We start from the raw sequence: 6,338 nt of genomic DNA, 5'->3' as shown, positions 1-6,338 counted from the left end.
TAGCTATTGCGCTTACCTATAAAAATGTGTCAGTGAATCCCGGAGCTTCCAATTATATCCACGGTGCGTGACACGAATGACTATCTGTAATATCTGTCGAGCGCTGTATCAGATGTGGAGGCACACTGCGGCACCAGGAGCGCCCCGGCCGGTAGCGCTTCCTGGACACCACGAGGAATGAAGGGAAAGCGAAAGTGGAATGGCTGGTAGGCTCCGCCTACTAGTGACGTCACTAACAGTACGGATCGCCGTAGCGCTCCAAAGGAAGGGAAGAGGAAGGTTAAACCAACGCGTTTCGAAGAGACTAAGCTCTTCTTCATCAGGGTTACCTGGATACCTCGCCCCACTAGATTATATACAGCCATACTCACATCCCGCCCCTCCTATTTAACCCCGGGCTTCCCAGTGTTAAATGCCACACATGTGCGCACAATAGGATTGTTGGTAGTGTATTATATTGTGTACAGAATCTTTAAGCCACCATACATGCACTAATTGCCATGATAATACTATAATTATACTGTGATTAAAACCATAAATCTTTATTAGATAAAAATTAAAAACATAAATAGCACCTATTAAAATCAGAGTACAAACTACTAAAGTCCCGCATAAAATCCACCTATACCCCAACAAGGGAAAATAGTCCTTGCCCAATAAATGACCTAAAAAATATATATAAATGTCCGAGGACCTAAAAACAAACCCAATATGTACTCCATGTTAAGTTAAATCAAAATAAAGATCCTACTGTTCTGCACTGTAAGTATATTAGCATCAATATTAAAAAGTAATTGAATTATTAAGAATAGTGCCGTGGTGTCACTATTATTCCCAATGGGGTACGGTCCAAAAAACTTTGTCATTAAAATGCAAATAATTCTAGTTCCTGATTTAAACCCCCCGGGGCCAGGCTGTCCAGGGTGAAGATCCACTGTGTTTCCACCCTCGACATTTTCCTAATGAAATCCCCCCCTCTCGGATTATGATAAACCTTTGCTATACCCATAAAGAATACCCCTTTAATCAGTCCATTATGTTTATCCACAAAATGTTTTGATAAAGGATGACCTAGGTGGCCCTTTTGAATGTTTTTCAGATGTTCCCTGATTCGGGTCATTAGGCACCTTTTGGTCCGCCCCACATACAGTTTGTTGCAGGGGCATCGAATCAAATAGATAACCCCTTTTGAGAAACAGGTGATGTTCTCCTTGATGGTGAACTCCCTACTGTCACATGTGTCCCTAAATGTTAGTTGTCGCTCTTTCTTAAAGTTGGTGTTTATACACCCAAAACAGGTACCACATGGTGTAAAACCAACATTAACTTGAGAGGATGTGGTAGATCGTTTTAACCCCTTCCCTATGGCCAGTTTGGTAGTAGGGGCCAGCATAAGGCCCAAGGATTGGGCTTTTCTAAATATAAACCGTGGGTGAGTGGGCAGGTGTTCCCCCACCAGTCTATCATTACGTAGAATTGCCCAATGTCTCTCAATTATTTTTCTAAAATGAGAGTGCCCCATATAGAACTGGGTGACAAATGGTAGTTGACCTATTTGGTCCCTAATACCGCCTGATTCCAAAGTGGCTGGTCTAGTCGGGTAAATTAACCCCTTCCTTGGTATCAATGCCATTTCCCTTTTAGCTCGCTCCAATAGGGTGGGTGAATAACCCTTTTCGAGAAACTGTTGGGTCAAAATCTCCGACTCTTCTCTATAGTCCGCCTCCTTTGTACAATTACGCTTTATGCGGGTGAACTGGCTCTTAGGGACATTAGTGAGCCATATAGGGAGGTGACAGCTAGTAACGTGGATAAAGCTGTTCACATCCACCTCTTTACGGTAACATTTAGTGCACAATTGGTTGCCCTCAACAAAAATGTTGAGGTCCAAAAAATTAACATTGGTACTGCTGACCGTGGGGGTAAATTCCAGGCCATATTCATTTTTATTTAGGTTCAATATGAACATGTCAAGATCATTTTGTGTGCCCTCCCATACAAACAAAATGTCGTCAATAAATCTACGCCAAAGGATCAAGCCCTCATGGAGTTGTCCGTTTGAATAAATTTTTGACTCCTCCCAATTGGCCACATATAAATTTGCATAGCTAGGGGCAAACCGAGTCCCCATAGCCGTGCCCCAGCTTTGGAGAAAAAAATTGATCCTCATATAGAAAATAATTATGATGTAAAATAAATCTAATACAATCCTGAATAAATAGGGTCTGGGTTTGGGTATAGATGCCTAATAGCTCTAAATAATACCCGGCCACCTCACAGCCCCTATCCTGATTTATCACCGTATACAGGGACTTAATATCCAACGTTCCTAGAATGTAATTAGGTTTCCACTTCACTGTTTCTAAAATTTGTAACGCATGACCCGTATCCTTCAAATAGGCCGGGATTAGGGACATACACTTCTGCAAGTGGGTGTCAACATATCTGGAGAGATTGGAGGTAAGACTACCGATTCCTGAAATGATTGGCCTCCCAGGGGGGCATATTGGATCTTTATGCAGTTTGGGAATGTGGTAGAAGACTGCTATGCTCGGGGTACGGTTCATTACAAACTCAAATTCTTTCTTGCTCAAGATACCCAAAGATTTTCCTCTTGAACACAAAATGTCCAATTTCTTAACGAAATATAAAGTTGGGTCAGAGCCCAATTTCTTGTATGTCACTTCATCCCCAAGTATTCTCATGGACTCCTCCCGATACATAGATTTATTTAAAATCACTATACCCCCGCCCTTGTCTGCCGGCCGTACTATGATGTCATTATTGTCCTGCAAAGCCTTTATGGCTACTCTTTCATGCATAGTGAGGTTATGGGTCACATTATTGTAGCGTTTTTTTCTCCCCATTTTCCTAATGTCCGCCGTCACCAATGTATCAAACGTGCGGAAGGCACTAGAAAACTCCTGCACAGGGGTGAATTTAGAGGGGTTTGCCAATGATGCTAATATACTTACAGTGCAGAACAGTAGGATCTTTATTTTGATTTAACTTAACATGGAGTACATATTGGGTTTGTTTTTAGGTCCTCGGACATTTATATATATTTTTTAGGTCATTTATTGGGCAAGGACTATTTTCCCTTGTTGGGGTATAGGTGGATTTTATGCGGGACTTTAGTAGTTTGTACTCTGATTTTAATAGGTGCTATTTATGTTTTTAATTTTTATCTAATAAAGATTTATGGTTTTAATCACAGTATAATTATAGTATTATCATGGCAATTAGTGCATGTATGGTGGCTTAAAGATTCTGTACACAATATAATACACTACCAACAATCCTATTGTGCGCACATGTGTGGCATTTAACACTGGGAAGCCCGGGGTTAAATAGGAGGGGCGGGATGTGAGTATGGCTGTATATAATCTAGTGGGGCGAGGTATCCAGGTAACCCTGATGAAGAAGAGCTTAGTCTCTTCGAAACGCGTTGGTTTAACCTTCCTCTTCCCTTCCTTTGGAGCGCTACGGCGATCCGTACTGTTAGTGACGTCACTAGTAGGCGGAGCCTACCAGCCATTCCACTTTCGCTTTCCCTTCATTCCTCGTGGTGTCCAGGAAGCGCTACCGGCCGGGGCGCTCCTGGTGCCGCAGTGTGCCTCCACATCTGATACAGCGCTCGACAGATATTACAGATAGTCATTCGTGTCACGCACCGTGGATATAATTGGAAGCTCCGGGATTCACTGACACATTTTTATAGGTAAGCGCAATAGCTATATTTTTTACTCTTGGAGAATTCTGTGCTTTAGCTAACAAAAGACGGGCAGAGTATTGTTACAGATATTTTTAGGTACAGCAGCAGCTGTGTCTGCATCCGATATTGCATGTGAACCCTCCCCTCCTTAAAGCGCGGTTTCTAGTTTATTTGTTAATGTTAAGACACTGCGGGGCTGGGATTCAGGGCCATCGCGAAACGCACCGGCCGACAGTAAATGATGTCAGAAGATGGGCAGCGCTAACAGCGCTAGGCCAGGGGATAACACGACAGCGCAGACTCCTGTACAGCAAATAACAACGCTCAGGAGGCTGCACCCAGCACCAAGGTGGGATTCTTGACATCTGTGCTGCGTCTCATTACAAAGGGAACTCGCGCCTCCAACACAGTTTGACTGTATAAAGGGCTAAATGTTATACGTGTTTCATTCAGCGTGTGCAAGGAGAAAAATTAAAAGAGCAACCTTTGACTTGTGCAGCACTACTGCTGCATAAGCTGTGGCTCTTCTACTTTGTAACACCTGAGGGGGGGTTAAAGGTTACCTTTGAAATTGGTTCAATTAGGCTTCGGCCTACACTCTGCTCCCCCTGCAGAGCCCGGGCTCCAACACCGCCAGTTGGGACCTGGTACTGCTAGCTGCACAGAGAAAAACACCAGCCAATGTGTCAGTGGGGTTCAGCACCACCAGCTGTTCTCCTGCTGTGCAGCCGGCAACGTGTCCTGCAACTGCCACGCAGGCACAACAGACCCAAAGCTGCCGCCAGTGCAGGCTTCGGCCTACACTCTGCTCCATCTCCTCCTCCTGCTGACCCCGGGCTCTAACACCGCCAGTTGGGGCCCGGTACTGCTAGCTGCACAGAGAAAAACACCAGCCAATGTGTCAGTGGGGTTCAGCACCGCCAGCTGTTCCCCTGCTGTGCAGCCGGCAACGTGTCCTGCAACTGCCACGCAGGCACAACAGACCCAAAGCTGCCGCCAGTGCAGGCTTCGGCCTACACTCTGCTCCATCTCCTCCTCCTGCTGACCCCGGGCTCTAACACCGCCAGTTGGGGCCCGGTACTGCTAGCTGCACAGAGAAAAACACCAGCCAATGTGTCAGAGGGGTTCAGCACCGCCAGCTGTTCCCCTGCTGTGCAGCCGGCATCGTGTCCTGCAAAAGCCACGCAGACACTTGCTCTTGTACCTTCTGCTCCCCATCCTGGTTCCAGTACCGTCAGCTGGTTCTGGGCAGAGCCTTTGGCTTAGGTGCCTCCCTCTGGGTATCCGAGTTCCACCAACGTCAGGTGGTCCTTGGTAGTGCTTTCAGGCACGGGTACCTCCTGCTTAGTAACCGGGTTCCAGTAACGTCAGCTGGTCCTCGGTAGTTCCATTGGCTCTTGGACCTTCGGGTAGCCATCCGAGATCCAGTTCCATCAGCTGGTTCTTGGCATTTTCTCAGCCTTCTTGTACCTTCTGCTACATTTCCAAGTTCAAGAGACTAAACACGATGACCCGGAAGACCACCCCTAAGATGACGACGACACTAGAGACGACAACCACCGTGATGACGACGACCCTGGAGACGATGACCCTGAAGACCACCCCGATGACGACGACCCCGGAGACGATGACCCTGAAGACCACCCCGATGACGACGACCCCGGAGACGACGACCCTGAAGACCACCCCGATGACGACGACCCCGGAGACGACGACCCTGGAGACGACGACGACGACCTGGAAGACCGAGAAGCAGAAGAACAAGAGGCTGCAGAACAAAGAGCAGAAGAACATTAAGCATAACACTAAATATCAGAGCAAAAATATTATCTAAATTATAAGCAGAAGAAGACTAAGCAGTGTATGGGGGTGAGTCCGTTCCTCCTCGTGGTGCCCCTGGATAAAGCCTGATGCTGCAGGCCAAACTGAACGCGGACAAATGTAACTGTTTTGTGACAGGCAGAACGGAAGGTGTAATCTTCAAACTTTTATAGATAACTACGGGAATGCCTGTCACAAATAAGAATATGATGAAGAAGTAGAATATGATGAAGATAATAGTAAAATAAAAAGAATATGAACAATGTAACCAAAAAAATAATAGGTAGAAGATGAAGAAGAAGATGAATAAGGTGAAGAAGTTGATGTCAAAGAAGCTGATGATGAGGATAATGAAGAAGAAAGCGTGGGAGAAGTTATAAAGAAGGTGAAGGGCGTGGAAGTAGTGAAACATCAATATCTGACATAGAAAAAAAAAAAATTAACATAGTCAAATTCTTTCTAACGCCGAACGTCATAAAAAAAAAAAAAATCCTGCTATTCTATTACATTGGGCTAAACCTCTGTGCCTTTAATGTCTCCGCCACGTCCCCCAATACATCCTACATTATTCTTAGTTGTTTTCCTTCATGTAGAATGAACCTACAAGTTTATAAAGGGTTTATTTTAATTCCGATATTTTCGTCCCATTGACTTGCATTGGGATCGGGTATCGGTATCGGATTGGATCCGATATTTTGACGGTATCGGCCGATACTTTCCGATACCGATACTTTCCGATATCGGAAGGTATCGCTCAACACTAATCATGATATAATATCCTAAAACACAACTCGAATTGTAA

The sequence above is a fragment of the Ranitomeya variabilis genome, chromosome 7 (genome assembly GCF_051348905.1).
Source record: "Ranitomeya variabilis isolate aRanVar5 chromosome 7, aRanVar5.hap1, whole genome shotgun sequence".
Taxonomy (NCBI): domain Eukaryota; kingdom Metazoa; phylum Chordata; class Amphibia; order Anura; family Dendrobatidae; genus Ranitomeya; species Ranitomeya variabilis.
The sequence above is the reverse complement of the archived record's forward strand: the minus strand, read 5'-3'. Positions refer to the sequence as shown.